This window comes from Peromyscus maniculatus, chromosome 11, assembly GCF_049852395.1.
Source record: "Peromyscus maniculatus bairdii isolate BWxNUB_F1_BW_parent chromosome 11, HU_Pman_BW_mat_3.1, whole genome shotgun sequence".
Taxonomy (NCBI): Eukaryota; Metazoa; Chordata; class Mammalia; order Rodentia; family Cricetidae; genus Peromyscus; species Peromyscus maniculatus.
The window spans coordinates 87,311,335-87,327,215 of record NC_134862.1 but is presented as its reverse complement, the minus strand read 5'-3'; the positions used below and the strand labels follow the sequence as shown (position 1 = coordinate 87,327,215).

Below are 15,881 nucleotides of genomic sequence, written 5' to 3'. Positions count from 1 at the left end.
AGAGAAAAACAATGACATCATGAGGTTTGCAGGCAAATGGATGGATCTAGAAAAAAATCATCCTGAGTGAGGTCACCCAGACTCAGAAAGACAAATATGGTATGTACTCACTCATAGGAGAATACTAGATGTAAAACAAAGATGACTAGACTGCTACTCACAACTCCAGGGAGGCTACCTAGAAAGCAGGACCCCAAGAAAGACACAGGGATCACCCAATGACAGAGAAATGGATGAGATCTACATGAACAACCTGGACGTGAGTAGGGGTAATGAAGGGCAAGGTTCGAGGGAAAGAGAGCCTAGGGGAGCAGGAGATCCCAGCTGGATCAAGAACAGAGAGGGAGAACAAGAAATAAGAGACCATGATAAATGAAGACCACATGAGAATAGGAAGAAGCAAAGTGCTAGAGAGGTCCACAGAAATCCACAAAGATATCCACAATAGACTACTGGTAATGGTCAAGAGAAAGCCTGAACTGACCTACTCTGGTGATAGGATGGACAAACACCCTAATTGTTGTGTTAGAAACCTCATCCAATGACTGAGAGAACCGGATGCAGAGATCCACAGCCAGGCCCCAGGTGGAGCTCCAGGAGTCCAATTGGTGAGAAAGAGGAGGGTTTATATGAGCGAGAATTGTTGAGACCAAGGTTGGATAAAGCACAGGGACAAATAGCCAAATGAATGGAAACACATGAACTATGAACCAATAGCTGAGGAGCCCCCAACTGGATCAGGCCCTCTGGATAAGTGAGACAGTTGATTAGCTTGAACTGTTTGGGAGGCATCCAGGCAGTGGGACCGGGTCCTGTGCTCATTGCATGAATTGGCTGTTTGAAACCTGGAGCTTATACAGAGACACTTGGCTCAGTCTGGGAGGAGGGGACTGGACCTGCCTGGACTGAGTCTACCAGGTTGATCTCAATCCTCAGGGGAGTCTTTGCCCTGGAGGAGATGGGAATGGGGGTGGGCTGGGGGAAAGGTGGGAGGTAGAGGAGAGAGAACAAGGGAATCCATGGCTGATGTGTAAAATTAAATTAAATTATAAAATAAAAAAATATAAAAAAAATTAACAATGAAAAGTGGAATAGTCTTAATTTACTGATTCTTTTTCTATGTCCTGACCTGAACAATACATTTAGAAAACAATATAAGGGCTCTGCCCTTTCTTCTTTCCTTCTTCCTTCCTTTTTCTTTTTTTGTTTTCCTTTTGCAAAGAAGGAGCTGTAACCAAGTCCCTCACGCATGCTAAACTAGCTTACAACCACTGCGCATCACCTCCCTCCCTTCCAGCTAAGCAGGAGCAAGTCTAGCTTAAAATTCCTGAGCCAGTTGTCAAACCCATATATATTATATTTGCAATATATATCATATATATAAGAGAAGAGAGAGACAGACAGACAGAAACTATGTTTGGAAATCACAAGGAAATTAGAATCTGAAAACTACACAGAGAAGATTTCAAGTTATGTACAGATAAGCAGGAAATTATACAGCATAGCAAGATGGCCATCTGGTCCTTCGGGAGATAAAGAGGAAAAAGGCGTCACAGTGGCAGGCTTCAGACCACAGTGGCTTTTCCAAGCACTAACTGGCCGATTCTTTGCAGCTTACATCCGGGGCTTTCTTTCCATGTCCACCTGACCTAGATGCTCAGCAGAGCCAAGCTTGGTCAGTCCAGCATCCTAGCTCCTCTCTCCTTTACCCAAATATCAACCCTGCAAGGTCCTCCAAACTTAAGGTCCTTCAGGAATACCTCCTACTCTCTGGTCTAAACCTGGCTGACAATGCCAGGTCCGTCAGGCCCAACCGCGATTTCCTGGACTGGGCAGCTCAAAGTCTGAAGAATCCAAGTGTGTAGCCTGGGACACGCTTTCATCTCTCCAGCTCATCCGAACTCTATTGTTCTCGAAAACCTCAGCCTTACCCCATGTTTTCTGTGCAAAGGCCTTTTCCCCAATGCATACACATACCACACGGACACACACAGGCCACCTGGTTGATTTCCGTGCCCACGGAGTTCCCTCCGGTGGCACTCATCTGTCACATCCATAAACTGTTCTTTGGTATCCACTCCATTGTGCATATTTTGTTCTACTCTGTAAAATCTTGAGCTCTTAAAAAGCCAGGGCCGGCTTGCATCCCTCGCTCGGAGCCTAGCATGGTGCCGTGCCTATTCTAGGCATGCAGTAAAAGTTCCCGCTGATGTATAAGTAAACTGGGTCTGGGGTGTGTCATCGCAGGACTCTGGGCTTCTCACCTCGTTAAAATCAGCATGTGTGATGACAATTCCATGTTAGCAGGAGAAACACAGTATGTGCTTTTACAAGACTGTGGGGTAGCTTTTAAAAGGTCTGGGAAATGAAAAGTCAGTTTAAGACACTTCCAGATGCTCTGAGCCATGCTTCAGCCCCACCTGGATTTCAGGTAATCAGGAAAAAAAAAAACATGGCTTCATTATGGCACAGGGAATAACTCAGACTAAACCATGACAGCTCTCGGTGCAGGTAGGGAATATTAATAATACATGTGAATATTAATAATACATACTAAATGTCTGAAGATGCTGCCAATCAATTGTGCTACCCACCCCTGTTTTTAATGGATGCCACCAAAGAAAATTAAGCCACAAAACCTCCACATTAAAGGCAGTTAATGGCTTAATTTTAATAAGATGAAAGGAAGGCAGCTTCAAGTCCAGGCGGATCAGCCGTGCCTGGCTTCCCTGAGTAACATTCCCTGTAGGCCACACAAACACAGGAGTTCACGCAGGATTGTCGGGAAAACATGTCTGCACTGGGATCCGGCCCTGGTGCTAGGCAACAGCTGGGCTGGTGAGGGCACAGGGGGGTCACTTCAGCTCAGCCCAGTGAGGAGGAGACATCCTTAACCACCCTCCCCCCTTCTACCCCCCACTGAAGAGCAAAGCACAGCACACGTCTACCCAACACAGTGTGTGTGCAGCGTACACCTCGAAGAGGATGTGGGCATATCTATGTGGATACTGATATTAAAAAAGCCACTTTAGCAAGCAGTTTCACCTGCTGAAGAAATAAGGGGTATTTTCCTGTCCCAAAAATAAATAAAGAATTAAACCTTCGACCTCACAGTCTAGATACAAACTGCTGAAAGTAAGTAACTAAGAAAAAAAAAACAAACCTGAGCTTTTATTGGTACTTTTTCTGCTGGGCTTCATAAGTTTTTAATAAAGAGAAATGTCAGCCAATTCAATTACAATGGCCTCGCTCTCTCTCTTCCTTTGAGATCTAAGGATTGCAAACACTAGGTTTCTGAGCCCAATTCCCTCTTTTGACAAACTTGCCAGCAGGGTCCTCTTCGTTTCCCATTCTCCCCTCCTTAACCTCCTCGGGTTCTCAAGCAGAGTGCACGGCAGTCCTGGGACCCATCACGGGGGTTCTCTGAAGAGTGCCAGTCCAGCTCCTGTGGGCTCCCGTCTGCATGGGAAGGGTGCAGGAAGTCGGGCGAGCATGCCTTCCCCGAGGAATGGGAAGAGAAGCAAGCCCAAGGGAGCAGGGACGCAGATCTTGTCAACCCTTGTCCTGCTCAAGACCAGTGACCTCCTCAGTGCAGCTCTGTCACTAAGGGAGGTGGCTGTGGAGGAAGGAGGAGCTCTGTGGAAGACTAGAAATACTGTCACGGGGTGGGACAAGGAACAGCAAATGGTGAACATGAAGTTGTTTCGAAGTCTCTTTGTAATTCCAATCTTCAGGAAGAATTTGGAAACTTCTACACTGGTGCCCCTCTCCTCTACTCCTGCCTCTCGTCCTGGGGACTCTCCTATGGACAGGAACTACACGGACCTGTAGACTGTAAGTCAAAGGGCAATTGATTCAGGTGTGTTGGACCCGGTTCTCGGTTGCGTTTGGCAGAATCTGGAGCTGTCATACCATTTAGACTCCAGGGAGGGCAGCTAGTGTGGAAGCCACTTCTCCTTAGTTTCAAAGCAGACTAAGACAAGAACTTGGTGAAATTCAGACCCAGTGGGTTCCATCCTGGAGCCAGCCGATGTAGAAATGGGAGACAATGGTAGCAATCCCTCACTGACCCAGCACTGATGTGCTTCATTCATAGGAGACTGTCCTTTTCTCAAGGTCCACATCCCCATCTCAAACACCCAGGGCAACCCAAACCAGCATCTGTACAAATAAAGCAGACAGGAGTCGGAGGCTGGCCCAAGACTCCATGAAGCACCATCCTGCTACAGGCTCAAATGAGAATGTAGACCCAGGATAAACAAGCAGCCTGCGTCCTCCTCATTGTCCCTTCCACACAGCTACGCAAGTATCTAACATGTATGTGGACTTATTTTCATCAGAGAATGCTCGGAGACGCTAATGGTCTTGCGGAATTATTGGATCATCCTGTCCGAAGCTAGAGGCTTCCTGGCTTTCTTCCTGTAGCTTCTGAGCAGAAACAGACATGGTCATCATGTTCAGCAGGACGGTGCATGCTTGTACCCAAAACGCTGCGTGATTTTATTACATTTATACTAAAGCCATGGGCTGTGAATTCCTCTTTCTCAGAGTAAGTGTCAATTATCTCAAAGAGAGAGAACTTTTCAAAGCGTTTATGGGGAAAGGCAATGTAGTATTTACATTAAGATCCTCACAATGGAGCCGGGCGGTGGTGGCGCACGCCTTTAATCCCAGCACTCGGGAGGCAGAGGCAGGCAGATCTCTGTGAGTTCGAGGCCAGCCTGGTCTACCAAGTGAGTTCCAGGAAAGGCGCAAAGCTACACAAAGAAACCCTGTCTCGAAAAAAAAAAAAAAAAAAAAAAAAAAAAAAAAGATCCTCACAATGTCTGCCCAACAGCTCATCTCCTTTACCTGAGCAAACAGAAGAGACGCCATGGGCTGAAAAGTTTTCCCTTTTCCTTCCCGTGGGTGATTTTGTTAACCTTGTAAATTCCAGGCATAAATCTCCCTTTAGATAACCATCATTTCAAATACTCCCTTAAAAGACTTTAGGGCTGTAGCCTCCTTCCCTTGATCCTTTCTCCTTCTTGCTTTTTTACTCCTTTGTTGTGTTAGAACAGGGAACGAAATACTGCAGTGGCTGGCCAGTTATTCACTCAGCTGGTCCAGACGTAAAGGAGCCCACAGACTCAAGGTTGTTTATCCAAGAAAATAAAGTTCCCATCGCTCTAAATCAGGACTCTACGATGAAGTCCAGAGATTGGCCAAAGGGGTAGGCAAGTGCCCTGAAAACACAGGTCTCGTTTTGCGTGTTTGGGCATTATCTTCATGGGCACACCAACTGTTCCCCTGAGGAGGAAGGGAGGAGGTATCTTTTGTTCCTCTAAATCCACTCTTACTCATTCTGTGTCAGAAGACAGATTAACGAAGCAGCCTCAGCAGATGCTACAAGTGTGGATCTTAAGTGCCCCTCCCCCCTAGGCCCATTGCTAAGGGCTTGGTCCCCAGTGTGGCACTATTAGAAAGTGGTGGACCATTGTGGAGATAGGGCCCAGTGGGAGATCTCTCGGTCACTGTCCCTTTGGAGGGGACAACAAGACTCCAGTCCATTCCCCTTTCCCTTCCTTGTTGGGAGTTTGGTCCTCCACACATCCCTTGGTCATAGCATGCTGTCTCACCACAGGCCATAAACAGTGGGTCTAAATGATCACAGACTTGGGGCATCTATAAGTAGGAACAAAAAAAAATAAGCCTTTTCTCTTGACATATTGATTGCCTTGGGTATTTGTTACAGTCACAAAGAGCTAGCTAAGATTACAGATTTCCTTTTAATTTCCTGTTCTGATTAGCTATAGAGGAGCTCACACAGGAAACAACAGGACTTCCACTCTGTGAAGAGACAGAAACTGTCAAAAGTTATCAGTCCCGGCCTTTCTGGGGTGCTCCTCCTGTGGGGTGTGGCCATGTCTCCCTTCTGCCTGTGGGTAGCAAAAGACCACGCTTCCAGGTTCAAGGAAGCTGTGGCTTTCCGACTCCTGCCACAGATCTTTAAATAATTCTTTTCAAAAATAATTCTTTCTATAGAATGTGCCATCCACTGTTGCCAGGACCTCCCCAACCTCCCTTGGGTTGAAGAAATGCAGTAATGCAGGCCATCGGCAGGCCTGGGGTCTGGGGAGTCTGTAGCAGTGAGCATATGGCTCAGATCAGCTTAGTCCCTGTCCTTTAGCTCTGTGTCACAGCTTCCGGCTCCCTCTTGACTGGTTTGGACTAGCTTTGACCTTGGTGTCCTCTCTAGGCCATAACTCCAGTGTTTGTGCTCTGGGCATTGGCATGTGACTTCAGATCAGTAGGAATCCCTCTGTACGACACAAGCATGTGAACAGGTACGCGTAATCACTCAGTCAAGAGAACCAAACACATTTTACTTCATCTGCCCATCATTTCCTAAGGAATCTGCCCACCCCCTCCATTGCCGAGAACAGGAAGGTCTTGACGAACGTGGCATCTTAAGTTCTTGGTTTCTTAGTATTTTACTTATATCCCTGTCATCTTTTAGTTTGAATCTAAGATGTCCCCAAAAGGTCTCTGTGTTGGGGCACCCCCTGTGGCACTTTTGGGAATGGAACCCTCAGGACGTGAGGCCCAGTGGATGCTAGGTTTTAGGGGTGTGCCCTTAAATGAGACACTGGGACCCCACACCTTACTCTCTTTCTCTCTTAGCCATCATGATGTGACCTCCACCTCCACGTGCATTCCACTTTGATGCACTGAACCATCAAAGGTCAAATCATGGGGCCCAAAGAGCACGAGCTGAAAAGTGTGAAACCACGGGCGGGGCAGGGGAGGGGAGGGGCAGGGGGAAGGGGACCCTTCCTACTTTTAAAAACTGATATGCGTTGTCTAGTAACACAGTACATATTTTACACACCAACCCCCCCCACACACACACAAAAAAAAAAACTAGAAGTTAAGGCACATTGAAGGAGAATTCTTTATAAATTCAATTTGAAGTAAATTCATTTTCTGTATAAAGACAGTTAAAAATTATCATGTCATTTCTCATTGTCAACAGTTCCCAGAAGACACAAAGCTGACTACATTTTCCCGTAGAGGGACATTGCCAACACAGGGGACCACACTCTCAGATCAGGGTCCACAGTTCAGCAAATGACCGACCGGTCCACCGCCAGGCCTTGACAAACTCACGAAAACATTTCAAACCTCCAAGTAAAGGTTTAAAAGAACTGACTTCAAATGCAATTCATGATTTTACCAAATGGGCAAAACATATAGACGATACTAATTACAAAATAGACTTGGCAGTCTACAAAGTATGTATGTAAAAAAACAAAAACAAAAAACTGAGCGCCCTAAACTCCAGTACATACTGTGACTGGGTAGTTTCACTTGACAGTCTTAGAATTGTGAATGGAACTGGATGGCACAAGATTCTTCAAAAGTTTTCTAAGCATCCATGGCAGATGAAAGCACATCGCTGATTCAGTGGCCTAGAAGCTACTTTCCGAACTCCCTGTCAAGAAGCACCTCACAGCCTAAAGGCCCCTCCACAAAAACACGGCTAACTCTATGCCCCACACTGAGCATTGTCTGGATTGTAGATGATTCCCAATGTGCAGTTCTTATGTGGTCAGTAGTTTTAGACGCTGCCTTGGGTTTAGTCTTGACTTGTGTCTAAGGGACAGCTCGGAGTGGTCTCTGGGGCACCTAGAACAATCTTGATGCCTCTCACGTTCTGCCTGCAGCCGCCGCCGCCGCCCTCTGGTCAAGGCTTCTCGATACCACTGCTCCTCCTTCACCAGCTGCTGCTGCTTCTCCAGCCGGATTCTCACAGCTTCCACCTTCCGGTACTCCTGACTCAGTTGCTGGAGCTCCTTCCGTAGCTGCTGGTTCTCTCTGTGGAGTCGGCCACAGAACTCAAAATGAGCCTGCTTGCAGGCCTGCGCCAAGGCCCTGTACTTCCTCGTAAGGCCCTTAGTGCTGATCTGCCCCAGCTCCATCAAGTCCAACTCTTGCAGCTCCTTCTCCATCAGGGCCTTTTCCCGAAGGAACCGCATGTGTGCCTCCTGGTCCTTGGCCGCTGCCTCACCTCGGATTTTCTCTTTCTCCTTCTCCAAGGTCTGTATTGTCGCGTCCTGCCTCTCCTTTACCATGTAAACGGTCTTCAGTGCCTGCAGCTGCTGCCTTAAGTCCTCCTGGGTCTTTCTGCCCTGCAGGAGCTGTGTTCGAAGGGCTGCATTTCTCTGGGTGTATCTGGACGCCAGCTCTTGCCGCCTTCGCTCCATCTCGCCACACTCCCGGGCATATTGCTTCCACAGCGCCTCCCGTTTCTTTTCACACCGCTCGCTGTTTTGATGCAGGTAGTCCATGAAAAGCTGGTTTTCGGCCTGCACACGGTGTTTTTCCTCCAGCAGCTGCCTGGCGTCCTTCAGCAGCCTTTCCCGCCGGCATTTAGTTTCTTGGATTTGCTGGCTCAGCTCCTTCAGCGCCACCACTGCCTTCCTGTTCACCTGTTTCTCCAACCTCGTTAGCAGCTTTGGCTTGAGACACGCATTTAAAATAGTAAGGTGTGGTGTGGGTAGAGAGACATTTCTGGGACTCTGGGCAAACACTTTCCAGATCCAAGAGTCCATGAGGACAGCTGTGGGTCAGGAAGGGTGACCGCTGAGGAGAACGCTCTGGTGGTAAGCACCCTCCACTCAGAACAATCTGTCTATGCTCAGCCAGAGCCTAGGACTGGAAGAATGCATCCTGTGTTTTTCCTGTCAGAGCAGCTGGTTGTCCAAGGATGTCCCCCAAACCCCACATTCCCTAGAGCTCACCAAGAACCCAGCATTCCTCATTCCAAGCTGCATGAGTCCTTTCCAGGGAATCCCATCTGTCTTTGCCCTGCTGGGGCCATAGTTCTGCCTCTCTCATGCTCTACTGCAGGTGAGGTCAGGGGTCAGCACCCTACCTCTCCATCCCTCCTCTTCTTGCTCAGTGACCCAAGTTCTTAGCACTGTCCCTAGTTGTCCGCAGTCTCTGCCATCTGCCCTCAACCTTAGTTCTGAGTTTGGGGTCAAATAGACAGATTCTCCAGGCAATGGCAATGGGGTCAGCATAGGGGTCCTCTCTAGCTACTTGTGTCTATGCTGAGTGGGGTGGGGGAGGGGAAGAGGTCAGGAGGGAGAAGGGAGGCTTGTCTGGAGAAAAGACAGCAGCACCTGTGGCTCAGGGATTTACAGGTGGCCTTCAACACCTTTGGTGTGCCCATTGATGTTGGGAATGGCAGCATCCAGGAAGCACCTCTGTGCAGGTGCCATGCAGGGCACCACGTCTCCAGGGAGTAGGAAGGTCTAAGCTGTGGCTTGGAGACTTGCCATCAGCCCCAGTTCCTTGTCTGGGAAGCCGCCAGCCCTAGCCTGTGTCAATGAAGGTTGTTTTCGAGGATCTCAGTGCAAGGCTTATTGCTCAGCATTGACATTGTCTTAGTGATGATACAGCTGCTTTTCAAGAGCTGAGGCTTGGGATTCACTCTAGAGGAGAATACAGCATAAGCCCACAGCTTTGGGGAAGAGGTGCCAAAGGATTTCCTCTTGTGCACCTATCATGTCCTAAGTGTAGACATATAGCAAAAAGCAGAGTCAACCAGATCCCCCTTTCATGGACTTCAGGTCTGAATAAAGGAGATTGTGGTGGCTTGAACAGGAATGGCTACCATAGGCTCATGTATTTGAATGCTTAGTCACAGGGAGTGGCACTATTTGAGAAGGATTAGGAGTTGTGGTTTTATTGGAGTAGGTGTGGTCTTATTGGAGGAAGTATGTCACTGGGGGTGGGCTTTGAGGTTTTTTTTTTAAGATTTATTTATTTATTATGTATATAGCATGTATGACTGCAGGCCAGACTGCACCCATGTGGGTGCTGGGAATTGAACTCAGGACCTCTGGAAGATCAATCAGTGCTCTCAACCTCTGAGCCAACTCTCCAGCCCCAGGCTTTGAAGTTTTAAAAGTTCATGCCAGCCCCAGTTTCTCTCTCTCTCTCTCTTGCTCTCTGTGCCTATGGATCAGGATGTAGAACTTTCAGCTACTTCTACAGCACCATGTCTGCCTGCACGCCACCATGCTCCCCATCATGATGATAACAGACTAAACCTCTGAAACTGTAAACCAGCCCCAGTTAAATGCTTTCTTTTGAAAGAGTTGCCTTGGTCATGATGTCTCTTCATAGCAATAGACCACTCAGACAGAGATAACGGGAAAACCCAGACATATAAATAAAAAGTATGTCAAAAGATGATTGGGACCAAGGGCTATGGTGTTGGCTTTCCCTTGCTGTGAAAGGACACCTGACATAGACAACTCAGGATGAAGAGCAATCCATTCTGGCTTCCGGTTTCAAAGGTGTCACCCATCAAGCTGATAAGACATGGTAGAACACAACAGTTCACATCTGGAGAGCAAGAACGTTGCCTGTCTTCCTTTTTTATACCAGAAATTTTGTCACAGCAACAGATAGCTGACTGACACATAAAGGAACAGGTAGGGGTTTGAGGAAAGACTGGGAAGGATGGGGATGACATGACTGAAGGTAGGCAAAGTCAACCCATTTTTCAGAGCGCGTGGGGGGGTAGTTTATTTATTAATCTCTGCAGCAAAGCAGTGATAAGATATATTTCACAATGAATCATGGAAAAATCATTAGTGGAAAATCTTAGACAATGAAGCTTGCAACACAATATACCCAGCTATAAAACAGGAGACATGGATTTGTCTCTGAGCTATTAATACCCAATGGAATCTCATCTTTATCCACCACTAGTGTTCTGAAATTGAATCAAACTAACTGACAGGCCACAGGCCAATCTTACAACCTGCTACTTCCTTTCACACCTTGACTCACAACCCACACAAACTGTGGACTAGACCACAGAATTAGGACCAACAAGAGCTGTACCAAGAGCATGGGAAATACACCACACACAGAAAGACTGGGGCAATGCTGCCCCAAGGAGCCTCCCTACCACCGCCTTCATGGTCCCCCGAAGTCTACGAGGCCCTTCACGTCACGAGCTTGGCTTCTTTCATGCTCCAGGGCAGTCTGGCTCTTAGGTGACCTTTCTGGTCGAGAAAAGAAGAAGGAACACCCACCACAGTACTGATCCCTAGGAGACACAGGATGCTGTGGGGACCTCAGGTTGGATAACCACTCTGCCACTGCATAAATTCTGACCTCACTTCTGCTTCTTAGTCCTGGGACATGGCTACCTTTCCCGAGCCTCAGTTTCCTCCCCTACAAAATAGGAATGATGTATCTACTAGGGTTGATGTCCAGACTGTGAGACAGCTTATCTAGCCGGTTGACCCAGGTGGCAGTTGGTGTCATCGTCACTTTCTCAGGCTGGCACACAAACACAGCGGCTATGCTGCTTTCTAGGACATGTGAAGAGGTCGGCTTTTCCCCTAGGATGGTCCTTCTAGGACAGCATGGGTGGAAGACAGAAGGGATCTCAGCAGTCCGTCACATTTCATGTGCCATCCATCCACCCATTCTGTTGGACTTGCGTGTGTTTTATACTACACTGTCTCCAACCTGGGCACAAACTACTAGGCAGGTAATGTCTCTCTATATCTTCATTGCTTATGGGTAGGATTCATTCATTCATTCATTCATTCATTCATTTGTTCCCATTGATATCTTCATAGAAGGCTGCACAGAATAAAGACTTCAATTAGAACATCTAGAATTCAAAGCCCCCATCCTAGTGGTTTTGACAACTCACATGCAGAACACCAAGTTTCTGGAAAATTGGAAGGTCTAGGCTGTGTCTCTGCTTTCTCACGTAACTCTTAGAAGAGGAAAACAAGATGATGTCTATAACGGTTATGACCAGGGACACTGATACCCCATTAACATTGGTATTTACCACGAATACAGTGGCTACCCAGTGAAGATGTAAATAAAGGAAATCACGGGCAGTACAGTCACCTTTGCCCACTTTAGAGTTAGCAGCCTCGTTCGAGCTTGGATTGGCTATTTGAAATGTTATTTGTACAAAATATGCCAGACTTAGTGTTGTAGAAAGTTACCACAAAGATGAATTTAAAATGCTATAGACAAGACTAGAGAGTCCGCTCATCAGTTAAGAGCACTGATTGTTCTTTCAGAGGATCCAGCCAGGTTGAATTCTCAGCACCCACATGGCAACTCACAACCATCTGAAACTCTGGTTCCCAGGGATCTGATGCCATCATCTGGCTTCTTCAGGCACTACACATGGTGCACATACATACATGTAAGCCAAACACCCATACACATAAAATAAAAATAAATGTTTAATTCCTTAAAAAAGTAAAACATTACAAACTAACTTTGGAAAGCATTCTTTCTATGTGTCTTAAAGCCATCCCATTTCATCGTAATTCAAAGTAACCATCCCATTCTCTAGGATAAGATCAGGAATACAACTTTTAGAGTGTTAGAAAATTCCCTACCATTTTGTCAAGAGAATTTCTTCCCTAGAGAAGCGTAAACAAAGCTCCGCCCCTCCTCATAAGGTCCCAGTGACAAACCAAAGCACAATTCTACACTGTTCACCCTGGGGAACCAATGAGGTTTATTTACAGAGCATTGAGGGGGTGCCTAGAGAAGCATGGTTGACCCCCAAACAGCAACACTGGGAAGTCTTCACCAGCCTGGATTCCCCGTAGTCATGCAGATGGAGTTCCCCCTCAGTTAACTTCCCTGAGTGTACATATCTAGCCCGTCCCAGGAACCCCAAGATCACATGTACTCAGGGAAGAAATACATACAAATGGCTAGGACCGTGAGAATCTCAGGCGAGGGTCCAATGACGCCTCTACCTCTTCTTTCTGTGAGGGAATGTCAATACTCACTAAGCCTGATCCTCGAGATCTTCTCCACGCAGGAAGGGCTGACCTAGTGAAGATGGCGGCTGCTTTGCTAGGACAGGCCTTTACAACACATTGCTTCTCAAAATACCCTTCAAGACCTAAAATTAACTTCAAAAAGCAGTAGTGGAACTTTGTGAATATGGGCATCTGTTCTTTGACTCATAGCATCCTTGGTTACACAGGGAATTGCTTTGCTATTCCCATCGCCTCACATGAGAGAGCTCACATGATAACTGGAAGATGCAACACAGAGCTCCTAGATGCCTCGAGAGCCACAGGGCAGTGTCCTGGGGAGGCTGCGAATCAGTCCTAGTCAGGGCTGAAGCAATGTAATGGGATCAAAACTTAGGTATTAATCTCCTTCCTCCTTGGTGGTTTCTCTCAGCAGATTCCTACTGGCCACTACCACTGGGCCTCGATACGCTTACTGACCAGCTAGAAGCCGCTCTGACTGGTGGAGACTGGGAAAGCCTGTGAGAAGGTAGAACCAAAAAGTCACCCCTAAGTAATCCAACACTGTTTAGAATATTGGTTAAACGTGCACACACACGTGAATGCACATGTATATGCATGCACTCACATACACATACTTTCTTCAAAGCCCACTTAGCCTTGAGAGCACAGACAGTTATCTGGAGCTTTCCATCCTTAGTGAGTGGAGAGATGTTTGAATTCCATTCCGTTTCTTACAGGAGAATAAAACAACTGTGGCCTGCATCTACTATGTCGGGTCTTCTTCCTGTAGTAGGCAGGAGGAGCTGCTGGGTCCTCACCAGCCTCCATCCATCTCTGTAAGGGCCCTTGCTGGGATAGCTGTAACCTGGTATCAGTCTGCATATCAGCCACCTCACAAGAAGCGGGTCCCTTCCCATCTTCGTATCCCCTGTTCTGAGGCAAAGGTTTTGAAAAACCCATCGGGTTGATTTGTGCCACAGGGTGAAAATAATCCAGGCTGGGTTTTTACCCCACCTTCCAGTTCTCTCTGGTTTTGTTGCTTTAGAACCAGGTTCTTTTAGTTCAAGAGATGATGGGGCTGAGACAGGCGTGGTGGTGCACATCATTAATCCCAGCACTTGGGAATCCGAGGCAGGCAGATCTATGTGAGTTCAAGGCCAGCCTGCTCTATATATCAAGTTCTACAACAGCCAGAGCTACATAGTGAGACTCTGTCTCAAAGAAAATCCAGAGCGAGAGAGAAAGATCCTAAAACTGTATGCACATACACACACACATACAAATATCATACACATATACGTACATACACATGCATTATATACATCATGGACACATACACAAACACACCTATCATCTACACACAGACATGCATGCACATCAAACACAAACACACATACCTGCACACACACACATCCTACAAACACACACAAATAAATACATAAGATGATAAAATAAATTGTATGATCTCCAGCACTGCATCACCGGGCCAACACAGGCGACTGCATGAGGAGATGGAGTGTTATAATAAGATCCCATTTCCAAAAGTGGGGCTTAGGTTGTCCACAGCTCAGACTTCCACAGCTCCTGATCTAGACCGGTTCTGCTTTAATAACACTCTTGAGATAACCTAGAGCCTTTCTGGATTTCCTTATTCTTCTGTGGGCTCCAAGCAGAAAAAAAAAATATTCGGGGAAGAGGACTTGAGAACTTGGTCACAGATTTTATACCCCACATGCCCGAGCTTTGTGTTGTCCTTCTGTGCCGCGACAGAAGCAGGAGCAGCCAGATCCACCAGACTGTTTAGATCATTTTCCCATCTCCCATTCTGTCTCATTTTATTGTTGAATTTATGTTCTTTTTTATTAATATGTGTTACGTGTACGTATTATGGGGGCCTAGTGTGGCACTTCACTTCGTACATACCACAAGCTCTGATTATACCAAACCTCCTTCGGGCCACCCCACCCACCCCTCACATTCCCCTTACACGTTCAGGTCAACACTAGTCGATTCCGGGTCTGGGATGGGTTGTAAGGGTACTTGTCGTTCCATTTGTCCTGTTTTATTGAACACAATGTCCCCCAGCTCCACCTGTTTGGCCAAAAATGACAGGCCTGTATTATTCTTTCTGGTTGGGTGACGCTGCATTGTAGATGGAGAGCACACTTTCTTTCTTCATTCATATGCTGACAGGTACCCAGCGTCTACTGCCAACTGCTTCTCAACAAAGGCGCCAAGACACACAAGGGAGAAGGGACAGCCTGTTCCAAAAACGGCGCTGGGAAAGCTGGACCTCCATATGTGAGACTCAGCAAGCAGACAGAGCTCATTGTGGGGGGAAAAATCCACTCAAAACCCTAAATCTAAGACCTGATGGACTGCGGCAGAGCTCAGGAGCTGAGCACTTGCGTAGCGTGTGTGAGCCTCTAGGTTCACTCTCCAGAACCAGAGAAAAGAGAAACCAAGAATGAAGAAACAAGACCTAACCTCTGGACCTAACAGAAGAAAGCACAGGGAAGCACCGAAGGCATCAGTGTGGGCAGGGATTTTCAATGTTTTGTTTGATTAATTTGTTTATTATTACCTTTTGTCTTTTCGGTTTGGGTCTTTGCAGGGGTGAGGGGTTGTTGGTTTGTTTTGTTTAGACAGGATCTTGCTCTGTAGCCCTGGCTGGCTCTGAACTCACTATGTGAACCAGGTTGACATTGAACCTCATAGAAATCCTCTTCCTCAGCCTTCCAAGTATTGGATTACAGGCTCGAACTCTCACACCCAACTAACCTTACATGACCCTCCAATCTCAGGAAACAAAAGCAAAAATAGACAAATGGGGGTCTCACCAAATTGATTCCACCTTTCAAACAATTCCTATTTCTGCTTCTCCAGAAAATAGCTCGGTTTTAGCTTAACCACTCAGTTCTTCTTCCAGCTCAGATGACCACAAAGTGCCCGTTCATTCCTTCATTGACCATCAATCATAAGATTCTCTATGTCCAGGTCCTACTCTGCTGTAGTCTAAATGATCCCAGAGCAAGCAACAGTGCCTTATGCACAAGCATGCCTAGT

General features: G+C 46.9%; 1 protein-coding gene and 1 pseudogene across 2 annotated transcripts in view; both read right to left on the bottom strand.

Moving 5' to 3' along the window:
• Nucleotides 1-15,881, bottom strand: part of Kif26b (kinesin family member 26B) — a 430,200-nt gene that overhangs the window by 182,124 nt on the left and 232,195 nt on the right. The window lies entirely within an intron of this gene.
• Nucleotides 4,848-14,031, bottom strand: LOC102913881 (coiled-coil domain-containing protein 121 pseudogene; annotated as a pseudogene). Its single transcript, XR_013043447.1, has one exon. The product of XR_013043447.1 is annotated as a coiled-coil domain-containing protein 121 pseudogene (transcript).